General features: G+C 45.5%; 1 protein-coding gene across 1 annotated transcript in view; it reads right to left on the bottom strand.

The window, feature by feature from the left end:
- The window catches only part of LOC138567558 (uncharacterized), a 1,087,151-nt gene that overhangs the window by 666,150 nt on the left and 400,417 nt on the right, over positions 1–20,584 (bottom strand). The gene's annotated exons all lie outside the window — the stretch shown is intronic.

Genomic DNA, 20,584 nt, shown 5'->3' with positions numbered 1-20,584 from the left:
ATCTGCGAATATGGGTCCAGGGTCTTCAAAAAGGCTTAAGTATAACTTTCGCCACTCCTATAAAGTAAGTATATCATGGACAATCTGCCTGGATATTGGCAGAATAGCTTGTCGGGGAATTCCCAGAAGGACCAATGCCTTTCAAAAGGCTACTAAGATTGGAGCAAAGCCAACCCCAGGTAAGCTGTTGTCTGGTGCGCGACTCATTCTCCTTTAGTCCAAACTTCCTTTTAAAGGAACCAGGCGGCCGAGAGAAAGTCAATTTGCCTAAAGGCCAGTTGTCCTCTGGGGCGAAGAAATCACCAATTGCATGTGAAGTACTAATTTGTTTAGCCTGGTTTCCAATATAACTATAAAAAAGGCCTCAACACTTGATACATTTTGATTTAGTATTTAATGTCTGTATGAAAAACGCACTGATAATCCAATCATATTTTTTGGGTATTAAAAATTGGAGTCTCCCCACCCCCTAAATAGAATAAAAATGGAACTGTTGGTGGCAAAATTGAAACATAATTTTTTTTGTTTTTTTGTTTTATTGGTTCAAAAAGAAGAAATAAATTACCAGCCAATGGCCATGACAACATAAACCTGTAACATTATTACATCATCCTGACACATTAGATGATTACCTCTTCCTAAATTTCATACAAGGAAATATACGAGACACAATCATTCTCCTTATTCCTTTTCACCAATTTCCATCTTCATTTTGAAAACTTTCAATCATTTTCAATACCGCGATTACTAGACTAGTCTTTTCTCCTATAATTACCCAAACCCACCAATCGTTTAAACTCAGAGTACTTTCATCCATACCATACTCAGCTAGATACATTTTTCTGATTTCTTTTAGCGAGTCACAGGCAGTCACCCAATGGCATAACGTCTCCACAATATCTTTGTTCTTACAGAAACTACATTGGGCATTTTTGATGCCTGGCATTTTCCGAGCCCATAAGACTTCTCCTGTGGCTAGACTATTTAGTCTGCACCTAAGCAGCATATCACGATAATGCTGGGATGGAAACTGCTGTAGATATCTTGAAAGAGAATTTAAACCTTTCTTTTCAGCAGTTCTCGAACAGCTCGATTTTACTTGTTCACAATATTCCAGTGTACTTATCCAATCCAGTTCTTGCCATTTTCACTTAATCTTGGTTGGATTTGCAGCTAGATCACTTATGCAGATATCCTTCTGTTCCAAGATCTTCTCCAGCTTCAATTTCCACTGAATTACATATTTATCATGACCTCCCTTTAGTAGGATCGAAGTTCGCAAAAGGGGCTATATCTGTTTCGTACCTACACTTCCTATACAAGGCTACTGATTTCCATAGGACCATAGATTCTAGGGATTGTAACTTGAGTTCTTGTCTAATTATACTCATTGGTACCGCATTAGGAAGTCGCAACAATGACGGCCAGAAAATCTGTTGAAATCGCTAAATAATTTTCATTTTAGACAATGCAGTAACGACTGTTCAATACATTGGCATGGCTGTCATTCTGCCCTACTTTTCAATGGAGAGCCAGTTTGGTGAGATTCTTAGGAGATAGTTGTTACAAAAGCACTCTGGTCTATGCTTGTTGCCTCTAAAACAGCAATCATTAGAAAGCCACCATGTTCAAAAATGATTACTGGCATGAATTGGATATTGCGCACTCTAAAGAGGGTCTTTCATCCTTGCCAAAGATGCCTGGATTTGTAACCAAGTATGTGGTAATGTGCTAAACTCATCTTCAGATGGCTCCATCGACAGCCGATGCCTTTCAGAATTTAGTTTAATGACCTACACAGATACATACAAGTTTACATTCGCTGCTTCAGATGACAGCAATGTTTTGGGATCTAGTCTTCAATGAGGGCAGTGTGACCACATGCTTGCAGTACAAACCTATCCGAGGAAAGCGTGGTCTGTGGTGAAAACCTGCTGCTGAGTGCCCAGCAAAAAAGAAACAACTACTGTCAGGAGAAACTTAAAGACAGTTATTGCTTTACCACAAGTTGCTGCTACACAACACAGACATTTGATCAGCTAGTAATTTGAGAAATCTAGAGACTTATTTGTGGTGTTGCATTAAAACGACTCTCCTCGCTCACTTACAGTAAGGGAAAAGGGAAATGATGCATCCACCTCAGGAACAATTGCATAGGTTAATTTCCATCAAAAACCAGAACACGGGTTAACCGATTACAATCTTACATCGAGTTTGTAGCCTTTTGCTCTCATCCATCTTCCACAGTTACCATTTCAACTCATCACCATGTCCCACTGCTTATACTCTGACATTCTGCCTACTTTGCAAAATACGCTTCTGTTGTCACACACTTTCATTAACACTTTCATTGTGCATGAATTTTCAAGAAATGAAGCATTAACCCAATAGTTCGAATATTACACAAAATAACTTCAGTGCTCCTCATATTTTTACAGGGCTCCCCTTTGACTATTTATGATTGAACACTAACCCCAGTGTTGGCAATAGCATTTTACCTTCAGCAATTGCACCCACCCAAGTGCCTCAATTGTCATGCCAGGTACCACTTTATCTCCCAATGCCTCCCAATACAGTTTCTGGCCACAGTTCTCTCTTTTATTGCAGTACTACGTTTCCCATGAGACACTTGGAAGCAGCCAAGTAAAACCCAACTGGAACCAAAAAGACAGAGTTAAACTGCAACAACTGCAGTCGGTAAAATGGCTCAGCGGGTTAAACGCTTGTTGCAGTGATCTGTGTTTGATCTGCAGGATGCAGGTTCGAATACCGGCAAGGCCAACTTAGCCTTTCATCCTTCCGAGGTCGATAAAGAAGTACCAATTTTCTAATGGGTAATAATAGTAATGTACTTAAATATGTCCTATGTAATGCACTTTAGATTAAATCGCTATATAAAAACAAATTATTATGACTGATACAGACTGAACCGGCCGCACAATGTAACAGCAACCAGACTTTCAGAAAAGCACAGGACTCACACCAGCAGCAGAAAAACAAGCTTCTAGACCCACAGCATGCTAGAGAGACCATCAGAGATTGTTGCTGAAACCGTGCTAAAAAGGTGGGAGGGATTCAGAGGTTTTTAAAGCCTCTCAGTGCGTTATCCAAACTCTCGGTAAAAGACAGACACCGAATGTTGCAGAGAGCCAGGTGAGCACTGCAGCGAATGGAAGGGGGAAGGGAGACTCACAACCATCAGCTTCACGGTATAAAAGGACATTGAAAAAGAGGGTGGGTGGAGGTTGTTCGGGTGAGGTCACTGGAGAAAGTGACGTTGGACTCAGAGTCCAGGCAGAGAACAGATGGAGAAGCAAAGTTTTGGAGAGCTGGTGGCAGAGCTTAGTACAGGTGAGGTATTTGTGGGAGAGAGTGGTACAAGTTGTGTATTGTGCAGTGTAGGAAGAGGGGATGGGGTGTGTGGAGAGAAGGAAATGCAGAGAAAGTGGGAGAGAGCAGTAGGGGTGTGAGGGTAATAGTGTGAGAGGGAGGATTGTTAGAAGAGAACAAGGCTAGTAGAGAGGGGTGTACGAGTAGGGTGTGAGGACAAGCATGTAGTAGCGAAGAGGTGAGGGGGTAAGAATAGTGAAAGTCAGTAGTGGAAGGGTGAGCAGGGCACCATACCCCCTGAGTGTGGGGAAAAGCATAGTAATGCAGAGTCGGAGAGTAGTAGTAGTGCATAGAGAGGAAAGTAGGATAGGGTGGGAGAGTTGCAGTAGTGCAGAGAAGGGAGAGTAGGAGTAATACAAAGGAGGGAGAAGTGGTGCAAAGGAGGGAGTAGTAGTGTGAAGGAGTGAGCAGTCCGACTGGAAAGAAGGTAGTAATGTCAGAGATTGGAGAGAGGTGGTAGAAGGACAGAAAGAGGAATATAAGAGATGCAGGAAGGAGAAGGTGGATGGAGCTGGACTGAGGAGAGTGGGGGGAGGAGGAGAGTAATCAGGAGATAAGACTGGTGCTTGAAGTTCCATTTGTAGAACCGTACACCACCCCTTGGAACTAACCACTGGTAGCCGAGGACCAGCTTATGAATTCCCTGAGGGAGCATAGACAGACAAAACCTTACGGAACCCTCTAATGTCTTTGAGAAACCACCATGGTCAATTGTGTCCCCAAACTATCAACCGGACAGGCAGGCCGGGTGGACTTTCTAAAATGGGGAAGAGTTAAATCCCATCAATATTCTCCGAGACAAGCCTGACGAACCTCAGTGGAAGAACAAGTCCTGTCTCTGAAAAGGAAAATAATGGCATCAGAGGAATCCAGAGATTGGTCATGGCTGCTACCATCTCATTTAAGTTAGACTAACATCTGGTCCCCATCCAATGATGTGCCTATGCCTAGTCTCCGAGTCAATAATTCAAGGTTGTTTTCAGTAGCCTGTTTTAATACTAGAGGCCATGCTCATCAACATAACAAACGGGAGCTGGCATCCCAACTGAAACAATACACTATGCTTAACCTGCAAGAGATATGGCTAAAGAACGCACCTGCGTTTGATGGCTACAAAGTATTACACCAAGCAGCACAACAGGGCGTAAATGGGCATCCATTCGGGAGTCTTGTTACTCTCATTAAATCTTCAATATGTGAAACTGTCTCCACATGGAATCTTTCGTTTGGAATATAGGTCACGCATATGAGACTCAATTCCAGAAACATCCTGGTGTTAAATGTCCACAGGCATAGGGGTATGGGCCCGTTGGCACCTATATTGGACCTAATAACAGTGTGTGTGGCAAATTGGCTATATGCTACACCGGAAGGTCAGGTGCTGGTGCTAGGGGACCTAAACGCAGATTGTATGGGGGCCCTCGTACACCGACATATCTGGCAGAGTAAGGAGGGTATAAAAATGAAAAATGGGAGAGCTTGGTTGGACTGTCTTGTGAATTTGGGTCTTGCACCCTTTAACTGAGCTATTGCTGGAGACATTCTGCTCTCATCCACATGGACGAATGGAAAGATTTCATCTACCATTGACTTTGTGTTTGTGGATGGGCAGGGGATGAAAAGATGTGTGTATTTTGAGGTAATGCTGACAGACATTAGTGATCACTCACTCTTAGTCGCTCATTTCTCTCTGGGGGATTTGCAATTGTCGAATTCTTCAGCAGAGCAATGGGCCCTAGGTAGATGCATGGTTACATCTAACCTGAAAGGGAATAGACTGTTCTGGTCCTCGTCCGTAAGCAAATAAGAGTCTTTTGGGAAGTTCTGGCGGATATATGTCAAGTAATAAGGAGGTAGCCTTTGCGGTTGACAATTTTGAGCCCTTTATCTCTAATATAATGGTGGAGAAATCGCAAGGGGATGGGGGAACAGACTACGAAGGCATTTTCACCCTCATTTTTACAATCATGATCTGGTTGAAAGAAGAAGGGAAGTGAGAAAATCTATAAGGTGCATCAAGACTGATGCCCTTCTTACTCCCTGCTTAAAGCAGAAGAGAGTTGGAGAAATTCAACAGGGCCGGCCAGAAGAATTGGGTGCGATCTACGAGGGTGGCACGTTTACAGAGAGATGCCGAGTCTATGTTGGCAGTGCTGGTCCAAAAGGACTCCAGTGTTTTTTGGTCTCTCATCAAATCCAGAGGAAATGGGCCAGTAGGGATATCGGTTAACGCTGTGGGGGAAGCAGAGTGGGTGAAGCATTTTGAAGGTCTGTATGCATCTCCACCGCCTGGGTGAAGGGGGATGGAGGGTGAGGTCTTAGTTAAGGAGACGGGACTACTGTTGGACCTTTCGGTCTGGAATTTGACAACTGTAATCAATGGATGTAGCAATTCCAACGCACCGGGCCCTAATGGTCTCTCAAATCGCCTGCTTAAAACTAAGCCTCCATTGAGGGCGGAAATATTGCACCATTTACAGATATTGCTCGAACTCTACAATTTCCCCCTACTTTGGAAACTGCTTACATTATCCCCATATATAAACATGGGGAGAGAGACAATCCGCAAAACTACAGACCCATTGCAATCCTCAATGCGGATTTCAAAATGTTTTCCATATTACTCTTGGAACATCTTGAGGGTTGGGCCTCTAGTAACCATCAAATGGCAAACATGCTTTAGGAAAGGGATGGGGACACTCTTAAATGGTATGTTGGTGAAAGGTCTACAGGGGCAGACATGGGCTAAGGGGCCGCGACCGGTCTACTTGGCCTCAATAGATCTGGCTGCGGCCTTTGATTCAGTAGAGCGAGCCCTTCTGTGGTGCAAGCTACATAGATGGGGAATTCCTCCGGAGCTCCTAATACTGCTTATTGGGCTACATAAGGAATCAGCTTTACAACCCAATTAAAACATTTAGAGGAGTGAGACAGAGCTGTATTCTGGCCCCTTTTCTCTATAATTTATACATGGCAGATATAGGCCCCATTTACAAGCCGCTGTGTTGGCATGGCCCAAGATTTCTCAAAATACGGTGGGCGGACAGGTTATGCCGGTTTTCCTATTTTTGATACTGCTCCTGTAGGCCTGCAGTGGGTACTGAATGCCTTCACTACATTTTCTGTGAAAATGACCGGAAGGTAAATCACACTAAGACTAAAGAATTGAAAATATCGAATAGGCGGAAGGCCAGCATCCTATAAATGGAATACGCAAGGCACACCAGTTGAGAGGATTGACTCCTTTAACTACTTAGGTTTTCTCATTTTAGCCAAACCTTCATTGATTCCAAGGCAGTAAAACTTGCAACGCAAAACAGGTGGATGCTAAATTCGACACAGTTCCTTTGTTACGCTGTATTCAATATTACAGGGGTAAAACTATCCCAGAATTAATCTATGGAATTGAGATCTACAAACCTGGATTGATTGAATTCCTGCCGACTTTGGAAACTCTCATTTGGCGCAGAGTGTTACGTCTCTCCCCTCCCGTCCCCCATTCAAGCATTAGATATGAATTAGGATTGGTCTTCCTGAAGGCCAGAGCATTGTGGCAATATATTTCATTGTTTAGGAAGACACTAACTCCAGTAAAAGATTCACTCTGGGAGATGTTTGGTGAGGGGATCAAGTGCCTTGATTTAATTAAAAGAAATTGCCCACTTGGCGCTGCAGGCGGTTGGCTGATCAGAGAAAAATCTGATTGACAATCCGGACAGGGTGAAAATGCTGTCCTTTAAGGCCGACTGGGCACAAATAGTCACAGACTTCCAAGCACACACTGTTGTATCTCATCTTGCTCTTGACCACAAAAAGTAGGGCAGTTTCGCCCCCTATCTATATATGCCAGCAGAGGGGCTTGTTCTACCGTTTTGACATGTAGGTTAAATGAAGACTAGAGAGCCCCTTTTGAGATATGGGTTGGTCAAGGAGGCAGAGTCCTTTTGTAAGAACTCCATGGTTAAAGAAACAATTCGACATCTGCTGCTGGATTGTCCAGCTTTGCTAGAAGTGAGGATTAAATACATGCATAAATTCATAGGATCAAGATCCGAGAGAGACTATTTACATTGGCATCACTTTCTGTCGGGGAATCTCACGTCGACTGAATGCAGTGGTGGCATTCCTGAATTCTCTCGAACTCTAGCGGGAGACAAATGTAAAATAGCTGCCATTTCATATGTCGGTTTTATTTGAGACTTTTTGTTGGATTATGGGAAATGTGTGTTTATTTTTATATTATTATATTGTTATTTTGAGTGTTAACTTGTGTTATTTTTATGTTTGCTGATTATAATTTTTTTAATCCACATTTTTGAAAGTGTTAAGGTTAACTTGATTAACCAATAAAACGGGGGGCATGGCTAGAGAGCCATAGAATAAGGCGTGTCTCAGTGCGGCTCACGAGGATCCTTCAATATCCTGATGCACATGGACGTCTAAACGGACGCGTTATGGCAACAATTCAAACTAAAGCTGTGGGAGCATGTGAGGCATCGAAGGACCGTGCCCGGATGAAGATCTGTGAACAGAAATCGTAACTAGGACAGAAAACGTTTGTCGCAAGTCCCGAAGACAAATCCCCCAAAATGGTGCCCGTGACGAACAAAGGACAATGGTGGACGGCTGATGCACGGAGAAACCCTTACACGGGACTGGTCCAGCCCGCTGGAGCAGATGACTGACACAAACGCATAGCAGCACTGCATGGGGATGCAAGGCCTATGAACGCAGTGGCCCATGTGAACCTTTGGCAAGGAATGGACACCAGGATTACTTATCACTGGGACGGATGCGGGGTGAGGTCAGACAGACCATCCCGGTGAATCGCGCAGTTGCTGGGTCAATGCCGGTGGCCTGGACTGATGGCCCCAAACTAAGCTGTACGCTGAGGTAGGAGTGGGAGGCTCAGCGGCTACGAATTTCAGCACCTGGAAAGGGAGCTGTTGAGGCGACGTAGCTAGGCGGGCTGTGTAGGGCACACAGTGCTCGCGGCCCCGCTGCGGCAGCCCTCAAGCTTGACAGGAGCAGAGCGGCACAAGTAAGGTTAACACATCGGCTATATAACAGTGAGAGCTGGTGATATGAGCGTAAACGAAATTGACATTCAAACAGGAGCCCGAAGTACACAGAGATACATTGTAACTGTGGCAATGTCACACTAGCGGTAAGCGCGAATATGCGAAAAAGAATGCTGCTGGACATAAACACGCAATGTTCGCTCCTGATGGTGGAAATTAATGAAGGTGCGGGCACATGAAGAGGAGTGTGACACTACTGGATGGGGGCTAAGACGCTGAATAGCTCCGCTGGGGACCTGCATTACAAATGACAATAGTGCTTCTCTAAAAAGACACGCGCACTGTGTCATAGCTCTGAGCAGCTGCCACAAATGCGAACCTGTGAGCCCAGCAGTTAGTCCTGTGCATAGAAGACAGATAGCTCATCCCGAACGGACAATAATCAGGGCAGGAAAGTAGACGGCAGACCCAAATAATAAACATAATGAGACTGCGGGACACATGTTGTTGAGCACTTGGACCAAGTAGCCTGAGATACAACGACTGCACGCCCAGACCAAACAACTGTGCCAGGGTGACAGGGACCGCTGTTGCTGTTGGCCCGTTGGACCCTGCAGCCTAAAGCAAGTGGCGACACATCACAGCACTGCCAAACAATGAAAAACACGGTGCAGGGCTAGCATTGGAGGGACAAACCGGCAAACTAAGAAGCGTGCCCTGAAGCTGGTACATGGAAAAGAGATGAGGGCAAGCAAGGTGGTCTGTAAAGGAAGCAAGCTGAGTGACCGCCTGCCATAGGGCGGATAACACAGACAATGGAACACCAAAGCAGGAAACCGGCAGACGCAGGAAAGGGAAACCAAAACATATATCCCTGGGATCCGGTGGCATACACTGAGCCAAGATAGCAGAGCAGACAAGCGGAGAGCAATCACCAAAACCTGAGCAAAGGACAAGATTGGACACAACACTGGGCAAGGAACATCGAACCAACAAAAAGGAATGTAGCAATAACACAGCAAAGATAGACGAAGTCTACTTGCGCCGGGGAGGAAGCAGAACGGGAGAGCAACACATCCATTGCTGGGAACCTATCTGGTAATCAGAACCCGGACCTGCACGGCACAAGAAACCACGGCAAGGCCGCCCAGGGAGGGGACCACAGCAAACAAGGGATTCCCTGTCCCCTAGAGAATAGATCCAGAAGTGCCACAGCTCCAGAAACGAAGAAACCCAGCCTTAGCTGAGCACACACCAACCCTTATGGCCCAAGACAACGATACAGGGGACGGGCAAATTTCTGCTGAGTACTCGGGGGATAGCGTACTCCAGGTGCCTAGAATCCACACTGGAGGACTTCACGAAAACCCAGCAAACGACATAGGGGGCTAGAAATAAAGACAAAAACCCACAGGTGGATACGACCCCAAGGCGCAATGACCAGCAGATCCTGGATGCAATCGCAGACTTAAAGGCGACGTGGGTGAGCAAGCTGGAGGCAGCTGCAGCTGAACTTAAAGCAGCGCTGGAGCTCAAAGTGGGCGTAGTACAAGAGGAAGTCAACCTACTCGGACAAGATGTACGGAAGATAGCAGAACGTACAGATGAGCTGGAGAATGAAGTGACCACAAACACGACGGCCCGAGTATCTCATGCCTCGGAGATCCACATACTGAAGCAACAGGTCAGCAATCTAGAAAACAGAGCAGAGGAAGCTGAAGCGCCCGGAGGAACAATGTACGAAAAGTGGGCCTTCCGGAAGGGGAAGAAGGCCCTAACCCAACAGACTACATTGAAAACATGTTGCTTCAGGAAATAGGAGGCTGGGCCCTTACTCAAGGATTTGCGGTGGAGAGAGCACATAGAGCGCTCACAAGGAGATCCCCCCAGGAGCCCATTTAAGGCCAATCATCGCCAAGATACTGAATTATCGAGACAGTGAAAAGATTCTGGAACACTTCTGGAAAGGGGGCACTATACAAAGGGCATCCACGACCATCTCAGCGTATCCAGACTATACACTTCAAGTGCAGGAACGGCAACTGAATTATGGGACTGTGAAGAAGAGATTGTGCGATGCAGGTCTTCGATATATGCTGATGTACCTAGCAAAACTGAAAGTGTTTCATAAAAACAAAGCTCTGGTCTTTGGGACTCCGGAAGATGCAACAGAGTGGTTGGATGCCCAAAATTGTCCGGAGGGAGCGGACAGTCGGAAAGAGGATGGTACGGCTAAGTGAAGCCTGATCCTGAGGCCGAGGTGCTGTATATATTGTGACTTTGGGACTTGAATTTAAGATAGAGTAGGACGATGTTGAAATTAAGGGGTGACGGACTGAGAGTATAATATTGAATGTGCATAACATAATGTGGCAGATATCAGGAGATGCGATGGACTCACTCTTATACCGCAATAGATAGGATAGTTGGTTTGCCGGTAGGGTGACAACCCCCTGCTGTGTCCCCAGTATCGGCATTGCCAATAGGTACTAAATGCAGGTAGGCCTGAGATCCAGGGATGGAGCTGGGCATCAGTTGGGCATGGGAAGGGTGGGGGCGGGGAGGGTGGCGGGTGGTGGGGGGTGTGTTGTGGTGTTTGTAGAAGAGGGGAGGGAATGTTGGGAGTTGGGAAGTAGGTTGGGGCCGGGAGAGGAGGGGGTGGGGGAAGTTGGAGTACAAGGGAGGGATGGTTTAAAGTTGAGGAACGAGCCTACATACATGAGCGATGGCCTTCAAGCAAAACCTGCAGACCTGCACAAGGAGGGCGGGAAGGTATTGGATAATGGGGGACCTCAAAGTAATAACTTGGAATGTTAGGGAGCTCAATAGTTACCTGAAAGGAATAAGGTTATGATGTACCTCCGCAGACAGAAAATAGATATAGCCCTAATACAAGAGACCCACCTTACAAAAGAAACATTAGAGATTATCCAGAAGAAATGGAAGGGGACGGTGGTCGGCGCAACATATTCGGCTTACGCTAAAGGGGTGATCATCTGGGTGGTGCTGCATGTCCCATTCCAGTTATTACAATCCACAGTGGAAACAGATGGGAGGATGGTCGCAATAAGAGGGCTGGTGGAAAATAAAGAAATATGTATCAAATACTTATGCCCCAAACCAGGAGACTGTGGCACATTTTAAGACCTTGTATACCAAACTGAGCATGTACTTGGGGGAGGTGGTGATTTGGGGGGGGGGGACTAACTGCACACTAAACCCGAAAGTAGACAGCTCGGATAATAAAATATACAGACCCACCCTGGCTGCCAGGGCACTGCAGTCACTGTTGACAGACTTCAGGCTCGAGGACGCGCCACCTGCAAGACAGACGGTACTCACATTACGCGGCCCCACAAAATGTACATACTAGGCTAGATTACATGTCACACAAGAGCTGATGGCAGAAATAGTACAGATAGAATACAAGGCAAGGGTCCTGTCAGACCACTAGCCACTGGTCCTAATATGGCAATACCGACCTCCAAGAGTAAGGATACCAACTTGGCGCCTCAGAGCCGAGGAACTACAAGATACAATGTTTAGAGAGGACTTGAGAGAAGAAATAGTAAATTACTTTGAGACCAATACTGGCAGTGTTGAGTCGGCTGGTACGCTGTGGGAAGCCTTCAAAGTGGTAGTGAGAGGGATAGCCATAGCTAAGACTAAGGGACTTCAAGGAGGGATAACAGGACTGCAGGAAGCGGAAAGGGAGCTAGAAGAAGTGATGAGAAGAGAAGGCAATACTAAAGAGGACACAAACCATAATCAGGCTGCAACAGGAATGTGCAAGACACTGGGAGAGACTGTGCAATCTAAACTATAAAAGATATGTAGAAAGACAATATGCGGGAGGAGATAAACCAGGAAGGGTGCTAGCATGGTTATATAAAAGTGAGACCCCTAGATCGACAATCATGGCAATAGCGAAGGAGGATGGGCGTGTAGTGGATACCCAAGAGGGCGTGAACAGAGAATTCCTAAAATACTATCAACAATTGTATGGGGATTAAGGGGGAAGCGACCACAGGGAAATAAGGGAAACGTTGGAAGCCATAGGTATGCCACGAATTAGCGCGGAGGAGCGAGAGGATTTAGATGCCCCGATTACCCTGGAAGAACTAGAGGAGGTGGTAGTGCAGCTACCCACTTGCAAGACTCCGGGGGGCGACGGACTGCCTAGTGAATTTTATCAAACTTATAGAAAGGAGGTGCTCCCCCCGCTTTTAGCAATGCTCAATGAGGCATACGAAATAGGAAGGTTGCCAGAGTCCCTGAGCGAGGCGATTATTATACCGCTCCCTAAACCCAATAAGCCTGGCAAAGATTGCGGATCATTCAGACCGCTGTCAATGCTTAATCAAGATAGCAAAATGTTCACGGCGGTACTGGCAAACACATTTAAACGGATTATTAAACTAATACACCCTCACCAGACCGGGTACGTCCCACATAGAAATATAACTAATAACCTCAGGCGACTTCAACGAGTTATAGAACATGCAAAAGGGGAAACATCTGAAATTGCAATTGTATCGTTGGACGCAATAAAAGCATTTGAATCAGTTAAATGGCCTTGGCTAATTGCAGCCCTGTCCAGTTATGGGATAGGGCCTGGGTATCTTAAATGGGTCAAACTGCTGTACAGCACACCACTGGCCAGGGTAAAAACAGTTGCGATAATATCGGAGAGGTGGCAACATAGCAGGGGTACTAGACAAGGATGCCCGTAGCCTCCTATGCTGTATATCTTAGCATTAGAGCCACTGGCGATATATCTAAAGCAACAGTATGGCATAATAGGGATAAACATAAATGGAGAACTGCACTTAATTTCCTTGTGTGCTGACGATATGCTGTTGTATTTGAAATACCCTGAGGAAAACCTCCAGTATGTTTTGGAGGTAATGGAGCGATTTGCGGCGCTGTCTGGCATAGCGGTGGACCCCAAAGAATCATGTATATTTCCGATGGGTAGGTATGTCGGAATTCCGCACGAGAAATTGCCAGTTCTACAAATACCGTGGGAAATCAACACGTTTAGATATCTTGGGATAGACATCTACCATACGGTGGAGACAGAGCACCAACATAATACTGAGAAAGCGGTCAAGGGTATCGAAAATAGTATGAAGTTTTGGTTCAAGCTCCCCCTGGCGATGATGGGAAGAGGGGCAATACTGAAAATGGTGGTTCTACCTAGATTATTGCATTATTTTGGGAACATACCATATTGGATACCAAGACGATTTTTTGATAGGATGCATAGTATATGTAGGGGGTTTCTCTGGCATGGGACGAGGAGCAGGGGTGCCCTTTGGAAATTACAAAATGCGTATGATAAGGAGGGCATAAAATTGCCAAACTTCGAGATCCATTATCTAGTGAGCCAGCTACAATATGTGGCAAAATGACTATCAGAAGACCCAACCTCAGAATCTAGGTTGTTTAGATAGGACTGTGCCCCATTCTTCTTGAAGGAAATTATATGGCTGTCCAAATCAGACATGGAAGAGCACCCAGAGATGATGATTTTGGGCTGGAAAATATGGCATAAGACCTGTCAGACAATGGAGAACCCGACCCTGTGTTCCCCGCAAGTGCCACTGGTTGCATTGACGGGAAAAGAAGACCAATTAATGAAGATAATCAGGAAACACTGGGAACCGGTGGGGATAGCAACAATAGGGGACATATGGCAAGAGGGGAGGATAAAGGAATTCGGGATGTTGGTGGAGGAAACAGGGTTACATACGGGACAATATATTACATATCATAGGATAGTCCGGCGAATCAAAGAGACATGGTCAGAAATAGTACTGGAAGAGCAACCGGACACCGCCATAGAAATAATATATAATATATCAGAGGGAGGGCACGAGATAACCAGGATATATGAGCTGGTAATGTCCAAAGTGGGAGAGGAAGTGGTACAACTACGACAGGACTGGGAAGAGGAAGTGGGTGCCCCTATGAGTGATGGAACGTGGGAGCGGGCCTAAGGGTACCACAAGAAAGTGTCAAGGAATGCGAAGTTACAGCAAATACAACTGTATATAACCCACAGGGCTTATATGACACCTCAGAGGATAGCTACATTTAAAAACGCAGAACGGCAAATATGCCCCAAATGCGGCGAAGAAACCCCTGGGATGATGCACATGTTCTGGGCGTGCCCAGAAATCGAGAAATTTTGGGGAGAAGTAGCCCACAGATTGAAGGAAAAGGGGATTAAACTAACTGTTGAGCAAGCATGGGCATGTTTGGTAGGGGATTTTCCCAGACCACGTAAACTTAAACATGTAAGTAAACTAAAGGATTTGGTGTATATACTCGCGAAGCGTAGAATTGCCATGGAATGGAAGGCATGTCACAGACCTAGGATAGAAATATGGTGGAAAGACCTTCAGAAATGGGCAGAAGCTGAAACAGCAGTATGGCAGGATGCTAGAAACATTGGAGGGGGTGAAGAAGCAGAAACCCTGAAAAACTGGAAACATTTAATACCCACACTGTTTGGGTCCACTCAAGATTTGTCAAGCACCCAGGACCCCCCGGAGAATACGGGAGAGAGAACCCCTTTGCAAAATGTGGAAGCAGATCGCAAAGTAATTTAGGCTTGGGTGGGGGGGAGGGAACGGGAGAAGCAGTAGACAATGATTATGTTGCATAAAATTCGAAATATTGCAATATGTACTGCAAGTTTGGTTGTTTGATATAAAATCAATTAAAAAAATTAAAAAAACCAATAAAACATAAAAATAATAAAAAAGAAACCACCATAGTCCAAGGTATGAGTGTTAACATTCACAAGCACTAACCAGTGATACAGAATCATGGGTTAGAGAGGGGATCCCACAGGAGACCAGGAAGAGAGGGAGGGCCAAAGCGCCTCTACCCGAACCCCTTTTCCAGGCCGGTGTGCTACAATGAAGAACCTATTTAATGTTTCACTTTACTGTCGCGGAAATTCCTTGGCTTAACCTGTTTTTGAGAATCATAAATAATAATTTAAAAACATTGCACATTTCCCCAAAGTCTCTGCAAGTTATGAAGGCCATCTGTGATACATGCATCTTCTGCAATCCTGATGTTTGCCTCTGATGCATCCCCTGCTCCCTGACAAAGAAATGCATTTTTTTCCACTTCTTCCTGGCCCGTATTGAAAACCCTCCCAGGACCACCTCCTCCAACTCTCCCTGCTGCCCATTGGTCATGCTATTAACCACGTGAGCAGAAGTACTCCTCCTCTTAAGCGCTCCCAGGGCAGCCTTGCCTGGGCAGCCAGCTAAGGACCAGAGGCAAAGGGCAGTTCCCATCCCCTGTTTACCCTGGACACCTGTCGGGACATCTAACAGCTACAACCAGGTAAGGCGGTAAGGGTGGGGAGCACAGCCATTACTGGGCTCTAGAAAGCCCTACCTCGTCTATATGACCTACATTACTCACCGTAATCATATTTCTGGTGATTGTATCTGCTGAGATTCACATGCTGTGTAAATAGTCAGACATCTAGTGGTAATTGCGGAGTATTGCATCTTTATTTCGGAGATCGAAAAGGGGGTCGGCCTGGACATGTCTAACATTATCCCTACTGTGACGTGTAGTGTGCCCATGATCTCTCACGCATCGAGGTCCGCCCAGTTGTTTTTGTTCTGCCAATGCGTGAGTAAGTACAGAAGAAAAGAAGGTGTAAGATGTCTATGTTCCTTCAACTCCCAAGAGGGGAGAAGGATGGGTGCATGTGAAACTAACCACACACAAGCAACAGAAATACGATCACGGTGTATAATGTATGCATTCTGATGTTTGTGAATCTGCTAAAAATCACATGCAGAGACTAGTGAGCAATATCAGGAGATGGTTGTGGGATGTGTGAAGGAACAGCAGCAAAGAGATATCTTAGCACCGCATGCCCCACCTGAAAATCAATTTTAGAATGTTAATCTAAGCAATAATGTTGTGTAAAGTTGTGAGCAGATCTCAAGTAGCAGCTCTGCAAATAGAATTTAGAGCAACATTTGCAATTAAAGCTATAGTAGCCCTAGAGTAGAATGTGCTCCAGGCATAAAAAGGTAAAGCTCTCTTGACAAAGTAACAGATTTGGATACATTTAATGATCCATTTAGAGATAGCCGACTTACAGACAGGAGCCCGTTCTATATTAGTGGCAATAGCGACAAAGAATTGATCTGCCTTTCAAAGTGATTTTGTTTTTAATTGAGGTAATACATCACTGCTCTCCTAACATCTAGTGTATTGAGGCTTCTTTAAGCTGAGTTAGTGGGATTCTGGAAGAAAGGTTGAAATTCAATGGACTAGTTTACATGGAGTTTAATTTAGGTGCAAAGTGTGGATGTGTACGCAAAACCACTTTGTCCTTATGAATAGTAACAAATGGTTCTTGAACTGTGAGTCCCTGCAGTTCACCAACTCTACTAATGGAAGTAATAGCCACCAGAAAAGCAGTCTTATAGGTGAGAGCCTTAAGACTAGCTCTGTGCATTGGCTCAAAAGGGGGGGCCATAAGTTTAGTAAGGACAACATTCAAGTCCCATCCGGGAGTTGGATTAGAAATGGGTGGGTGAAGTCTTTTCACCCTTTCCATAAAAGCCTTGATTACCGAGACTATCCACCAGGAAATCCTGCTCTGAGAGGTGGTGTAAGCAGAGAGGGCATCAAGGTGGAGCTTCGGGGAGTTAAAAACTAGTCCTGAGTCCAAGAGGTGAGTCAGATAAAGGACTGTGTGTGCGGGTGAACAATAAACAGGGTTGATGTCATGAGTAGCACACCAAATAACAAAAAGTCTCCATTACAGTATCTTGTATTTGGTTTTCGTGCCTCTTTAAGAATGTCCATACATTTTTGCCCAAACTCTGACTTCAGGGGCCATATGCTGCTAGGGTGAGAGTTTGAGAGCATGGGTGCAGTGTTGCCCCCTAATCCTGGGACAGCATGTTGTAAGGGCAAGGTAGTTTCACTGGAGAGAAAAGTGACAGTCTCATGAGATGGGAAAACCACAGTTGACAAGCCCACATTGGTGCCATTAGGATTAGTGTAACTTGTTCCTGGTGCTTCTTGTGACTTATCCTGTTGAGGAGAGGCATCGGGGGAGGGTGGGCGGAACATAAGCAAAGTTCCCTGACCATTTGTTTCAGAGACTTGGACATCTTTTGAGGATACCTGGATGCATAGTCTGGGCATTCAGCGTTCTCCAGTGTTGCAAAGAGGTTGATGTCTGGATGCCCCGATTCTGAAAAGAAGCTGTGCAAAATGTGTTAGTGTAAAGGCCACTTGTGCTCTTCTTCAAGTCTGCAAGAAGATTGTGTTCCCCTGGAACGTGTTGTGACAGGAGGAACATGTGTTTGAGTGCCCTCTTCCAAATGCTTGTGCCCTGGAGTGCGAGTGTCCCCTGCTCGTTTATGTAAAACATGGCTGTGGTGTTGTCTGTTAGGACTAGAACGGTCTTCTCTTGTAGTTGCTTTCAGGGCTTTGAACACTGCTAGTAGCCTTAATAGACTGATGTGTTTGCTTGCTACAGATTGTAACCATGTGCCGGGCACTGACTGGTGCAGAAGGGGAGCTCTGCACCCCTGCGTCTGTGGCGAGCAAGGACTCTACATCGGAGGTGGTGAATGATTTCCCTTCAGAAGGTATTCCTTCATCCACCACTGCATTAATAGAACAAGGGCTTGCAAGACAACAACTAGATCGTCCCACTGACCGCTTGCTTGACACCATTGGCTCGAGAGCCACTCTTGCATAGGACGCATGCGCAGACGGGCATGTGGGACCAGGAAAAGGCAGGATATCATCATTCATAATAGCCGTATGGCTCTCCGTATGGTTATCTGAGGACCTGCCACATACTGAGGGATCTGGAACCACATGTTTTAGACCCTCTAGTTGGAGGGGAAGACAAGCCAGTCTTCTGCCCGAATAAGGGCTCCCAGAAATGGTTTCACTTGACTGGGGACACAACTTTCTTTCTTCGTTGATAGAGAAAACCAGTTGAAAGAGTAGATCTACAGTCTTTTGGGTGTTAGTCAGACACGCCTGATGTGTGTCCCCTGTTATGAGCCAGTGATCTAAATCAGGGTACACCAGAAAGGACTGTCTGCGCAAGTGAGCAGCTGCCACTGCAAGAACCTTGGTAAAAACATTTGAGTGCTAAGGCAACGCTGACAGGGAGTACTTTGAATTTATATTGTGTGTTCTCTATTTAGGTACTTTTTGTGCGCTGGCAACATTGAAATATGAAATGTGAGAAACCTGAGGGGATTATCACACCTACTGGCCATGGATCCTCTGCTCACGTGGCCAGGGAAAGGCCATCGCTTTTGGATCCTGACCCTGGAGGTGGAGAAGCGAGGGAGGATCACGTGGGTGGAGTGTCCTTGGGGAGTGGGGCGAGGGCAACCTTAGGAGAGACATGGTATCTCCCATTCCCTTGTCCAAATGAACCTTGGGTTCCCACAACTTTTATAGGTTGTCAGCCTCACACTCTTAATTCAGATAAATGTCAACCAAAAACAGAAAGGAGGAGAAGACAGAGTTGTGAATAATTCCTTTTATGCAACCGTCCCTAAACACCACTCTGGTACTGAGAAGAAGAAGAGGGCTATGGAGGAGTTCAAATGGAGAAGCCAGGCATGTCCCTTTAACTATGGTCAGGCAATTGGACTAAATGACCACCACCTTTGGTCACTTAGTAAGCCCAACAGATACAAAAATGCAGACTGTTCACAAGAGGAAGACGCACAGCAGGCTGGAGCTTGGAGCTGACTGGAGCTGGAAGCTGGTGAACCGGAGAGATGGGAGTGGGAGACGTGAGTACGGGAAGCTGTCTCAGCCAAGGATCTGAGACGCCTAGGCCGAGGTATGCCTAGAGAAGGACGGGAAGTCCTACGCCCCTCCGTGTCGGGCGCAAGTGGGAGATGTGGGGCGCCGAAGCACTGCGGTTGCTGCAGACCTCCCGGAAAGCAAGTGGCTTCTCCCGACCTCAGCAAGAGAAGAGTAGAGACCGCGGGAGCTGGAAAGGCACAGCGGGGAAAGGAATGAAGCCGATGGCAGCTGCTGCACAAAGCCGGTAAGTGCAGACAGGAAACACTCATTCTAGGGTGCTCTGAAAACCTGAAATAAGCTTTTCTTGATCTTGAATGTCGAACATTTTGGAAACCAACATAAGCACTTTTGAATACTGAAGCAAGTGCTTATAATCTTGAATGAAGCGAAGGTGGTTGCAAGGGTGAAACAGATGAGTTTTGAATACCGAACAAACAAAGCATTATTGAATACCGTGCAGAATTAAAGCAACATGAAAGTATGATTTAGTAAGCATTTCTGAATGCTGCACAGAGACAAAGGAAATAATGAGCATGTTTTGAGTAGAATAAAAGCAATGTTGTGCAGGTGGCAAATAGCACAGAGTGAATTGATTTAAATACAAGTGTTGGCAAAGCAAGTAAAAACACAAGAAGGGTGTGAGAAGAGAAACAAGTATTGACACAAGCCAAGTCGTCAAGGAACTACAGGTTAAGAGAAAACCTGTATTGGCAAGGGCCAGAGAAGTATCGAAAGTGTAACCAAGTAAATGGTGACCAGGCTAGCTACGATAAAGTTATAGGAATAAAATAATCCTGATATAAGAAATACTCTTCACTGTCAAAGAAAAGTAGTGGTCACTTATTGATAAAACAGATGGAAAAGGGGTATCTTCTGCGTGACCTCTAATGGAATATTGCTTTTAAATAAAACATGGCGCTTGTGTGCAGTGCATTCTGGTGCACTTGAAGCCATAGCAGACATTTGCTTCAGGCCTCAGTGGAATCTGCACTTGATGTGAATTGTTCTGAGGATAAACATGTTTTGAACGTTGTTCATATTAGTCCACTGGTAAACATGTTTTCAACGTTATTCATTGCTTATGTTAGTCTGCATTACTCATCCAAGGAGAATGTGTGCGAATAGGCTAGAATAAGCTGGTGCCTGCTGCTACCCGATAACCTTATTGTGGACATTGTCAAAACTGAGTGTGTTATAGAGTGATGTTCGTGCATTTTTGAGAGAGGGAAGAGTTCTACTCCTTGAATGTTACCATAGGTCCCTCCGGCTGGGGGCCCATGAGAGCTGCCAATGAGTAGAAACTTCCAAGCTAGAAGGGTCTAGAAAGC

Source organism: Ambystoma mexicanum, chromosome 2p, assembly GCF_040938575.1.
Source record: "Ambystoma mexicanum isolate Mex_15411 chromosome 2p, UKY_AmexF1_1, whole genome shotgun sequence".
In the NCBI taxonomy this organism is placed as follows: domain Eukaryota; kingdom Metazoa; phylum Chordata; class Amphibia; order Caudata; family Ambystomatidae; genus Ambystoma; species Ambystoma mexicanum.
The sequence above is the reverse complement of the archived record's forward strand: the minus strand, read 5'-3'. Positions and strand labels throughout refer to the sequence as shown.